Below are 12,680 nucleotides of genomic sequence, written 5' to 3'. Positions count from 1 at the left end.
GTATTTTAGGCCAGTTCTAGGGGATGAAAACAGTAAAATGCAAATTCCTATCCTGTAAATTGCACATTGTTAAGGAAACAATCCTTCTACTAAAGGCTCCTTCTACTAAATGTACAGGTGCCACCATGCTCAAAGGTGAGTCTTCAGTGTGTGTGCCCATGTATTTTACGCAGGTTTTAAAATATTTTCTGTATCTAGGTTTCTTGGAATGATTTTAGCTATTTTATGACAGACAAGCTCCCTGTTGAGTATTTGCCTCAAATTAGACAATATGTCAAAACTCTAACAAAGTTGGCTGATGTTACTTTTTATAAGAAAGTGAAAACAAAGTGTTCTGATAGCAACCTGAATGTTGAGCAATCTTTAAATTTCATTCTAGCCTGCATAATTTTAAACAGCTCTTGTGGGATAATAATAAATGTCTTGGTTCCTTGCTGCACTGTTAGAAAAAGGAGCTATCCCTTAACCATGATGACAAGGTAATTAAAGCCTCTCTTCTGCCTCTTGATCACAGCTGTCCCTTTGCTCTCCCATCCTTACTGGTGAGAGTGTGCAGTTCCACCAGAGCCAAACTAGTAAAGTCTGGTCAAGGACTCAGATTTTTAGTGTCTTTAAAGATAGAAATTATCAAAACTGTTGCCTTGTTTTCTGCAACTGAGTCATCTAATCTGATTATAAGGACTGTGTGCCCTGAGTCAGACTAAGGATCTGGCTAGGGAGTGGCCTTCACTGGTTCTCTGTATAGTTCTTGAGGTCCCTCTGGGAATGAGGGTGTGTTCATACCTTCTACTTCCAGGCTTCACAGAGATTCCTATGTGATGGAGGCTTTTCTGCATGGAGCATTCTGGCGTGGGCTTTCCTTTTTCCTGTTTGAGGGCTCCAAGGTGACCAGTAGCTCTTTACCTTATATATCAAAAGGTATTTTCCAAAACTATTCTGAGCTGCCAGTCTTTCACCAAAACTCCTTAGAACCTGGAAGCTTCTCAGCACAATTGGATCCCTCTTGGTCGTTCAGAAGGCGAGGAGAAACCTTGCTGAGAAACTGTAGCACGATCCCCATCCTGCACACAGGCCTGAAGAGACCCCCTTGCCATGCCATGTGCTAGAGAGCCCATCAACTAGATTTAAGTAGCCTTGATGGATCCCATGCTGCTTGTCTGTCCCACCTGCTGCAGAAGTTGAGTGCTGCAATTTTCCATCGTAGGCATGTCTTCCTAGACTCACATTTCTGGGCAGAGCACCACTGGGTATCCTCCTCCATCTCCTTGGACACCTTCAAGGATCAGTGGGTGTTGGCAGTGCTGCTCTGCTTGGCATCTCCTCATAATTCATCTTCTAGCCTCCAAACCCTGACAATTATTTGTTTTGTTGTTCAGCTCTGACAGATGAGCTGTTTGGTTTTGCAACATAAATGGAGAAAAATGTAAAAGATACTTACTAACTGCAGATGCTATGGGAATATTGTGAAAAAGAACAGCAAACTATCCACATTGAGCAGTGTGGCTCAGTGGCTCCAGTAACTTCCTGAATAAAAAATGTCTGATTGCAATAAAAGTCAAACAAGATTTTATTTTTATTATTTTTTTCTTTTTTATTTCACACTGCTTTTTTTTAAATTGTTGGGTTTTGCTTATAGGGAGAAATTTTGCAGTGACAAACCTATAGTAATAGCATTTATTTTGTATTGTAGTAAATTATGTGAAATGCTGCTTATTTAGTTTTTAATGCCTAACAATCAATACTTCTTCCTGAACTGTCACACACTTCATAGTTGTTTTGTTTAGTGTATTAAAATAGGTGGTGCTTTTTATAAACTTGGAGTTTGAGCTGTGTAAACATGGAACATCTATTATGAAATGCACTGAAAACATTCTCAATGACTTAAGCACTGAACATGTCAATGATTGCAAAGATTTTCATTTTCTGTATTAATGCTACTGTATGAAAGTTAATTTCCATGTTTAACTTTTTATTTTAGAAGCTTCATTAGTACAGTTTTGGTTTTTACCAATAGCCCATAGCAGCAGTCAAAAGGCATTTGATGTGGTTGTTTCTATATGCCTTTAGTGGAATTACACTTGCTTTTACCAAGGTTTCACTATGTGTAAAACTAGTTTAGCATTTCACTGCTCTGCTTTTTAGGTTCATCTCCTTAAATTCAGGGTTTTATAATGTATATATATATATATTTTTATGATTATGCCTTTTAAAATACCTAATTTCTGAAAATAAAACTGTCATCCTGTGCCACATAGAGAAAAAAACCCAACCCATTAAGGTGCCATTACATAAAAAATACTTTTTAACTTCTGCCTTTGATATGTTAGAAATGTTCCATTTCTGTGTTTCTCTGCCTCTTTGTTAATGCTGTACAATGTGTATATATATATATATTTTTATTATTATTTTTTTATGTCTTTTTGGTTGCAATTTCAATGAATCTGGTAGAAAAACCCCAGCTTTTCCTGATGCTAGTAAGAGGATTTTTGGCATGGTACATGAGCTGGAATTGGATGTTGAAGTGGAGCAACAAACAATCTTGAGGAAGTAGATTATTTGATTTTTCCTATTTATAAGTTTCATGCTGTTTTAAATTAGGTACACCTGTAAAACGGAAAAGGAATGTATTTTAGTGCACTTCCTAGGGAAAATACAGAGCATTTTTAATTAGTGTGATGACTAGTCAACTTAATCTGTTCTTTTCTTCTTGGAAAATTTACTAATTTTTGTTTTTCTTGACACCACTTATTTCTTCCTTCCTGTTTGCACCTTTTTGACCTGTAAGAATCAATACTCTCCCCTGTTTTTCAGTGTTTACTTTTACATTATGGCACTGAAAGCATGGCCCTTTGGGATCCTTCCTGCCTAGCATAAGCTGATACGGCGCAGATTGCTTAGGGAAGAAGAGTTAGAAGGATCCTGTTTGGGTTTGTGTTTTGTTTTGTTGAGTTTTTTGGTTTTTTTATTTTCTTGGAACAGCTTCAGCTTGTGAAAGTTGTCAGAGTTGCAGTTTTACTTTGCAAGTGGCACTTTGATTTAAATGTAAGTCTGGAAAACAGCAGGAAGCTGTGGTTAAAAATAGCTGTAAGTATTTCCTTATCTTCTAAAGTATTAATTGACGAAAATCTATACTGCCCTCATCTGTTCTTTTCCTTTCAATTCTTGAACATCTGCTTTACCAGATTTTCCTTATAACAGCAGTTCCAGACTCTCATATTTAATCTTAGAACCAATATCTGACTAATTATTTAAATATGTATTAAATATATGCTGCATCTGGCAGACACATTACCTTGTAAAAGCATGATTTTATTTCCTTTTTCGTTTTGTTTTCGTGTTTTTGTTGTTGTTGCTTATTGCTTTGTAAAAATTTAAGTCTTCATGCTGGAGTTTGCCTTGTTTCTTCTTAGGATTCATGTCTGTATCAAAAATTCCTTTTTTCTCTAGAGTGACTTTGCAAAGTTTATGAAGTGAAATTTGAGCAAATGATTTGTCTTAAGTTCTGAATGCAGTTCTGTAAGGTTTCATTAAGACTATTCATTTGATTTTTAACTGAGGAAAGGTTGCAAAAGGATGGTGAATTTAAGGCCTGGAAAGAAGGTTTTGATATGGCTAGTAATGTACCCCTAAGGATACTCTGCTTGGAATTCAGGGTTCTCAAGTGTGGGTTATAAATGTGTACTGTTGTTAAGATTTAGTTCTCATCAGAGATCTGGTAAGTAAGGTATGTTCCATCGTAAATATTTAAATGATACAATTTTTTTCCTACTAATCATAATAGCTCTCAGAATTTCAGGAGCCCTCAAAATGATCATTTTTAGGTGTCCTTGATGTCTCTCAAACTGAATCCATAGCTGAAAAACCACTCTGTTGAGCAAGATTTTGGTGCTGAACCTCAGACATGAGTGTAGGTCTCCTTAGCATTATTTCATTAACTGCTTACAATCTTCATATCATCTAAAAATAAAAATAATAAAACAACAAAGGTTTTAAAAACACTGGAGAAACTGCCTGCAAAACCTGATTTAGTTCAACCATGTGTACACTTGAAAAAAGGCTCTGTGTAGTATTTTTTAATTGAATATTAAATTACATGTGCCTGACACATTACTTTGATGTTTTGTTAACCTCTTTGAATTCTGTGGGTTGAAGGAACTGTAAAGAGATGACCTGGAAACTAGCTGATGGGGAAGAGAAGGTTCTGAGGAAAGCATCAAGGAGCAGGTTGTAGCTCCTTGCCAGGGCTGATATCGACTGAGGTTATTAGGAAAAGAGGAGTGTAAATGTTTGCAGAGGCTTTTAAGGTACCACAGACTACTGTTCAGGTAAAGCTTTATCTTCAAACTTTGCTTTCCTTCTCATCTGTCTTCAGGATTTAATGAATAGTATCTTTCAAAGATATTGATGCAAGGTTATTTCAGGTCTCTGACTGGAAACTCTTAAGAGACAAAATAAATTTGCCAGCATTACTTGCAGTGTTGAGAAGGAGAGGTACAAATCTGAGGTCCTGTTTGACACTGAGTTATTGCAGTCGTTATGCAGAGCAGCCAGGATCCAAAAGATGAGCCAGGTCACCAGCAGCAGGAAAGAGTATATGGGAAATGTGAAGCATGGCATACCTGGAACAGTAGTGGTTACAATGGTCTGTAATGTACAACTTTCTATCACATCTGTTTCTCATTCAGTGGTGAATGAACAGAGTTTGCTCTGTCTGTGTACCTGCTGCTCACGTCACTTTTGTAGATCATTTGGTGTTCACAGGAGCATCTTCACTGTTAAAATTCTCATCTGTACATGTATGTGGCTGTCATAATGATAAAAACTTTAAAGAACCTGAACTTCCAAATTATTGAATGCAAATAATTGTTTTGTGTTGGTGGCTTTTGTATTTAATTTTTAAGTCTGGTCTTTTATCAAGTGAAGCCTAGTCTTCCTATTGTCAGAGTGATGTTGTGAAGATGTTTAAGTACATGGATACAAAGAATCATAGGATCATGAAACATGTTGAGTTGGAAGGGACGTATCAGGATCCTTGAGTCCAAGGCCTTACACCAGGAATCTCACAATGTCCCTTGAGAGCAGTGAACAAACGCTTCTTGAGCTCTGTCAGGCTGGTGCTGTGACCACTTCCCTGAGGAGCCTGTTCCAGTGCCCAACCACCCTCTGGGTGAAAAATCTTTTCCTGTTATCCAGCCTAAACATCTCCCACCAAAGCTTTGCTGTTTCCTTGAGTCCTCTCTCTGGTCACAAGAGTGAAGGGATCAGTGCCTGCCCCTCCATTTCCACTCATGAAGATGTTAAAGATCAAGTGAGGTCTCCCCTCGGTGTCCTCTTCTCCAGGCTGAACAAACCAAATGACCTCATCTGCTCCTCATACGGCTTCCCCTCCAGACCCTTTACTGTCCTCAGGCCCTTCTTTAGACACTGCCTAACAGCTCAATATCTTTTTTATATTGTGGCACCCAGAAGTGCCCCAGCACTCGAGGTGAAGCTGTCCCAGCTCAGAGCAGAGCAGGACAATCCCCTCCCTTGCCCGGCTGTGCCGGATGCCCCCAGGACAGGGCTGGCCCTCCTGGCTGCCAGGGCACTGCTGGCTCATGTTCAACTTGCCATGGAGCAGGACCCCCAGGTCCCTTCCCGTGCCACTGCTCTCCAGCCTCTCATTGCCCAGCATCCAGGTTTGCACCATCCCAGGTGCAGAATGTGCCACTTTCTCTTGTTGAATTTCATATAATTGGTGATTTCCCAGACCTCTGATTTGGCATGGTTTCTCTGTAGGGCCTCTCTGCCCTTGAGGGAATTGGCAGCTCCTCCTAATTTAGTGTCAGTGGCAAACTTACTTAGTATTCCTTTGAGTCATTAATGAAGCTGTTGAAGGGAACTGGTCTGAGGATGGGTCCCTGTGGAACCCCACTAATGACACCAGCCTGATGTCACCTCATTCACTGTAACTCTTCATGCCTGACCCATGATCTACTTCCTCACCCGTGGTGTAACAGGGCTATATCGCTGTGAGCTGGATGATTTGTCCCTAAGAATATTGTAAGCGAGTATCAAAAGCTTTGCTGAAGTCCAAAAAGGTTACATCCACTGGCTTTCCTAGATCACCTCAGTGGGTTACCCTGTTGTAGAAGGAAATCAGGTTCAACAGGCAGGACTTTCCTCTCATTGGGCTGTGCTGGATGTGACCAATGACTTTATTGTCTTTCAGGTGTTTTTCAATACTTCCTTTCCATGAATTTACCAGGCACTGAAGTGAGACTAATAGGCCTGTAGTTTCTGGGGTCCTCCTTTTTGCCCTTCATCAAAACTGGAACAATCTTCCACCAGCTTCTATCCAGCTGGGACCTCTCTGGATTGTTGAGACCACTCAGAAATCATCCAGAGGTTTTGCAATGACATCAGCCAGCTCTTGGATAGTTCTTGGATGAATCCCATCAGGCCCCCTAGATTTGCAGTGATCCATCTGGAGCAGTAGATCCCACAGAATTTCAGGGTCAACTGGCAGTTGAACATTCTCACAGTGATGTCTTTGCAAATTAAATCTGCCTACCTGCTTAGTGAAAGAGCATTGCCTGTCTTGTATGTGGAATGAGGCAAAAGTCCCATGAAAAAATAGCATGTGAGTGAAAAAGTTAATATAGTGTCATAGGGCTTCAACCTGAATTTGCAGGAGCCATTATTTTCCCCTCAGCTAATGCAGTCATCTTCCTTGCTTAACTTCTGATTATGTCTTTCATGTAATCTATGCTGAGTTATTTTTATATGCTGAGTCTGCTCTTATCTCTTCTACAATGTTCAATGCTTTTCAGATTAATTTCCCAAGCTGGGTATTAGTCCAAATGTTGATGTAGCACATGCCATGCAGAGGGTATCTGCCAGTGGCTTTCAGCATTCAATCTGTAGATCTTAGAACTTTCTTGAGGATGATACAGATGACTGTATTATGAATTCGAGTTTGTTAATACATTTTCCTAAATACAGTTAGCAGAATTCTTGAAAATAACTTAGTGATCTGTAAAATAAAACCTAATTGTTTTACTCCTTTGAATTGTCCTGTTTCTGTCCTACATACCCTAGAAATTTTACACTTGTAGCAATATAGTTTTACTGAAAATAGTGGTTTAATTTTTCCTGCAGAAAAATTTTAAAAATCAGCTTCTAAAGATGACAACTATGGCAGGGTAATGAAGCACTGACCTAAAGAAAAATTATTCAAGGTAGATTCAGAGTCTTAAAAAAAACCAAACCCAAACCTTAGACCTGCTTTAACTTTTTTTTCCTTTCATGTGCATGATTTTCTGCTTTACTTCTCAAAGCTAGAAGTTATGCCTGATCACATGTCCTTTAAAATTGGGGAATTTAACACAGTATCAAAATTTGAATACGTTTCTAGATTTGACAGTCTTTTCACACACTAAAAACTGGTTAATACAATTAATTTTGGGTTTGCTTTTAAGCTGCCAACTATTTTTAGCTTCTAAAATTTCAGAGCTCTTTTTAGCTTTCCTGGGGTATGGCTTGCTCATCTAATAGCTACAGCATAGCAACTGGTTACAGGAATTTGCTCTTACTAAGTATCTAGGATGTTTGACATTGTTATAATAAAGCAGAAAATGTTCAAGTAGCTTTGTACATGAGAAGGAAAACAGAAAAATTATGTTTTTCCATTTTGAAAACAAAATATTAATAATGTTGAGAATCCAGGAGCACTTCTGTCCAGACCCATTGGAGCTGGCATGCAGTTTCTTCTTTGTGCTTATGCGAAGCCCTCTTTTCATTCCGAAAATGAGGACCAGTGTATTTATAGCAGTTCTGTTGACTCTGCAAAGACTGTTGAACACTTTTTTTTTAATGTATTAGATTCTGAAAGTAATTTTTAATGTAATTAAAGCTTAAAAGTTGGACGAAATATCAGTGAGCAGTGCAGCATGGATTTTGTTGGATGAATAATGGAACACTTGAAAAGCTGCTTGCAAGCTGATACCCATCTTGCTGCCCACTTTATGTCTAGGAGAAGATATTCAGTTAGCTGGAGGCCTGGGAGTAGCAGAAGTAAAGAACATTTTACTTTCTTCATCCTAGCATACTGCCTGTTATCAGGGGAGTTTTTCCAGGTACTTGTTCACCCATAATCTTTATTTTCTTCTGCTTTGAAGGAGAGTAGCATGTCTCAGGCTTTAAGAATTTCCTATTCTCATAACAGAATCCAGGCACAAATAAAACTGTAAACTGTAAAGGTTTGAGAGGAAAAGTTCTTTGCTGTTATGGATGGGATGCTGACAGAACTCTGGAAGAGGGCAGGGGAACTGGCAAATCAGTGCCATAGCAAACCCCTTCTGTTGTTGCTCTCCAGTGAATATCCACCTGTCACTGCAGCAACCCCCAAAATCTGGTGCTTTGCAGTATGATCAGTTGGATGATCAAACAGTTTTCTTCTTAATTATCCAGTGCAACATTATTTTTCAAGTCTGTTGTGCAATGCTTTATAGTTTAGCTGTAAGACACTAAACATGAGCAGCAGCAGAATCTGTTGCTTTTATTGCTGCATCTGTTAGGCTTTATTGTCATAGTCGTGGTGTGCTGAGAGAGGGTAGGACCTGCAGTCAGCCCACCTTTTTTTTGTTTTTACTGTTTAACTTCATTAGATCTAATTTAATTCTCTTATCAGTGAAATCCTCAGCTGGCAGCAGTTCTAGATATTAAGTCTGGTACTTGGATCTTTTTTGTTGGAATCTATTAATACGGTTAAAACATTAATTTGTCCCAAAAATGCTAATGTGAGATACTGTCACATCAAGAGCCACAGACTCTTGCAGTTTACTCTTAAAGAATATTTCAGAGGAAGATAGTCAATGAGCTAAGTATCAGTTTCAATATTGAAGTGTATTTTTTATATCCTCCCCCCACTTGATTTCTTTTTTAAGGGTGTTACATTCAAATGTGGTGGTGATGCCTTAGAGAGCCTAGAAATTAAACAACACATTTTCTAGATAATATTAGTATAGGAGGTAATGTAAAGGCTAGTCTATTGGAGGCCTCCAGGGGAAGATATGGAAAATGTCCACAAAACACCCATCTCCCTCCCCCACAGGGTGAATACAGCTTTATAAGTTTATCAAATTAGCATAATTGACAAAAATCACCACTTAGAGACACAAGTGGTGAGGTAATTCTCCCTGGTTCAACCCTTTCTGAATCCTTCCCCCTCAGATGGGAACCAAACATTGTTTATAAAAATGTGTCTTGAAGAGCTGGTTTCAACCTTGGTTGCCACGGAGAACCAAGATGGGGTAAGGGCCTTGTACCCCCCAGGGCTTGGAGCTCTGGAATATGTTTTGTCTTTCTGCCTACGGAAAAGGTAGGGAAAAATACTGGGACTATGAATACAATAATAGGCTACAAATATATGTGTAAAGAATACAGAGAATATAGGAGAAAGTATCTTTTGTCAGTGGTGAAAATCAATTTGGCATCAGTGGGACAACTGTTATGGAGTCTATGCAATAACAAAATGCCTCTCACAACATCAGAACAGAAGGTGTAATGTTACTGTAACAGTAGGAAAAGTTTCTTCACAGAAAGGGGGATTAGACATTGGGACGGGGTGCCCAGGGTGGAGTCACCATCCCTGGAGGTGAATAAGAAAAGACTGGACATGGCACTTGACATGGTGCTGTCCTGTCAAAGCTTGGACTCCATGACCCCAGAGGGTTTTCCCAACCCTTATTCTCTGATTCTGTAATTAATATCTTTAAAGCTCATGAATGTATTTTCTATTGTAGCTACAAATGGTGAAAATCAGAAGACATATATACTGCATATTTGAAATTATGCACAGCTCAAAATACCTAGTCACTCTTCTGTTCTGCTTAAAGCATAAAGATGCCTCTGACAAAATGTTGAATTTTCTTATTTTAGTCATGTATATGCTAATATTTACTACTATTTCTCCTTTGCTTATTGCAGAAAATTTTGTCAGTGTTGAAATGAATTCTCTGTTGGTGAAGGCACAGCTGCTCCTGAAAAGTGCTATAAAAACTGTATTTTTATCTGTTTAAGTGACAGACACAATTTACTTTTGGGTTCGAAATTGCCATCACATCTAAAGACCAGTATTGTGGAGAGATTTGTTTTCCTAGCTATTGAAAATTAAAATACTTCATCTGGTCTCTTACCTATGATTCCAAAATTGTAAGTGCTATCATGATTTGTTCTCTAAATTTATGGGCATATGCATGCACATGTGTTGTGAGTTCAGTAGGTGGGCTACACAGCAAGAAGGTGTGCAGGGCATAACATTCAGCCACTCCTGCAGAGATGCTCTGAATCATGGAGTTGGTGCTGATTTGTGATGATAATGTTGAGATACTCTCCAAAGTTAGATTAAATAAGAGAGATCTAATGAGATTGGGGGAAGTGATTCTGCCCCTCTGCTTTGTTCTGGTGAGACCCCACCTGCAGTATTGTGTCCAGCTCTGGGGTTCCCAGCACAGGAAGAAAACTGACCTGTTAGAAAGAGTCCAGAGGAGGCCACCAAGATGATGGGAGGGATGGAGCAGGTCTCCTACAAGAAAAGGCTGGGAGAATAGGGATTTTTCAGCCTGGAAAAGAGAAGGCTTTGGGGTGACCTAATTGTGGCTTTCCAGTACCTGAATGGAGCCTTCAAGAAAATTTGAGATCTTTTACAAGGATGTGTAATGACAGAGCAGGGGGAATGGCTTCAAACTGACAGAGTAGGTTTAGATTAGGTATTAGGAAGGAATTCTTTACTGGTTAGGTACTGAGCAGATTGCCCTGAGAAGCTATGGATGCCTCATCCCTGGAAGTGTTAAAGGCCAGGTTTGATGAGGCTTTGAGCAACCTGGTCTAGTGAAATGTGTTCCTGCCCATGGCAAGGGGTTGAAACTAGATGATCTATGATTTGGGCATAGAGGATATTGCATTACTGGAAATAATCTAATTGGCACAGCTTGAAGAGGGCTGTTGATCTGTTAACTGCCAGTCACTGATTCTGTAGGAAAAATTTATTTTGTGGCAGTTCTTATCATTTAACTTTGGAAAGATTCTTAGAATCTTTCCAAAGTTAAATTAGAAAAATGATTGTTTTAAGAGCTAAAGTTAATGCGTAAGCATTTTTTTAAATAAAAACTTATTTCAGATGGTACTATACAAAAGTAACTTTTCAGTTCCACTTTTTTAATCTCTAAGATCAATTTATAGTTTCAAGTTTAAAGTTGACTTTGTGTCATGACAATTTTTTTCTCACCTTCAAACCTGTCTCTTTGTCATTTGTTTAAATGTGACTACTTCAATTTGCTCTTAAAGAACAATTTGAATAAGGTGTCTCTGTACACAGATTTTAGTTAACTAACATAGGGGAGTAGGACTTGCATGTAAGTACTTCCTGAAAAAAAATCCTGTACGGGAAATAAAAAGATACTTTTCAGAAAAAATTTTAGTCTTATTAGACAAAGCTACCATATGTATACAGAACAAACTCTAGGCTGCTAACTAATAAAGTAAACATAAATACACACTTGCAGATGTGGATTCCAGACTTTTTTCATCTAAGCCTGTCTTGACACTGCCATCTCCACCTGTCCTGGGATTTCTTGAGCCATTCCCTCCTTCCCACTCTCACTTCTCATGTGTCAGCAGAAGCCCAGGAGCTCTGGGAAGCTGGAGCCCCAGGCTCTGACCTTTTATAAAGCTGGCAGAGATCTGGGGAACTTTATGTTCTGTCTTAGCACCCCTCACCTCCCTTGTGCTGTGTGAGAGTCTCTCTTACCAGTTGAGAAGAGAAATTTGAGACTCATTACCACTTACTTTATAAATGTATGCTTTTCTTTGTCTTTAGTCAAATATGAGCACCCTTATGGTTCAGTATAGTTATTAAAAAGCAAAGATGAAAAAAGTTGTCTTTCTCTGAAACTCACTTTTCTAAGTTCTGAAAATAAAAACAGTTTATCATTATGCCTTGCAAACCTAACATGGAGGGAACTTGTGAAATTCTATTCAGATGAAGTAACTTCAAATCTAGGTGCTATTTAAAATTTGTAATCATGTTTACTGTTTGAAATATTTTACTAGGCTTAATAAACAGGAATATTTTTTGATAGGTTAGTTGGAGCTCTGGCATAGGTACAAAGGTGAAACTTCATCTAATGAACTACTTTTAATATTGCAGTGCTTTTTTCTTCATTACAGTGAAATGTCTTATATTCCTCATGCAATCAGGTTATATGGATCATAAAATACTTGATGACATTGTTCAGTTTTTCTCCAGGAAGCAGTACATTAAATTCAGGAGTATCATTAATTGAATGACATTTCCTACAATTAATAAGATTTTTGTAGTCTCTCTTCAGTGTGTGAGGTTAATAATGATTTTAGAAAATTGAAGTAGGTATAGAAATCATCCTTTGATGTATTTTCATCTTAGGCTGATTTCTTCTTGATGATGATGATGAATGTGGACCTGTAAAAGGGAAAACTTAACCCAGTTTTTAAAAAAGGAAAAAAGAAAGACCTCAGTGCCCAGCAAGTTCATGGAAGAGATCCTCCTGGAGACTCTGCTAAGGCATATGGAGAATAAAGAAATTATTAGTATGGCTTCACTAATGGCAAATCATGTCTGACAAATTTGGTGGGCTTGCATGACAGGGTTACGGCAGTGG

The 12,680-nt window shown here is 38.5% G+C and overlaps 1 protein-coding gene across 1 annotated transcript in view; it reads left to right on the top strand.

Annotated features, from left to right (window-relative positions):
- The window catches only part of ZEB1 (zinc finger E-box binding homeobox 1), a 103,210-nt gene that overhangs the window by 38,978 nt on the left and 51,552 nt on the right, over positions 1-12,680 (top strand). The window lies entirely within an intron of this gene.

Source organism: Parus major, chromosome 2 (genome assembly GCF_001522545.3).
Source record: "Parus major isolate Abel chromosome 2, Parus_major1.1, whole genome shotgun sequence".
NCBI lineage: Eukaryota > Metazoa > Chordata > Aves > Passeriformes > Paridae > Parus > Parus major.
This window is presented reverse-complemented; position numbering and strand designations above follow the sequence as displayed.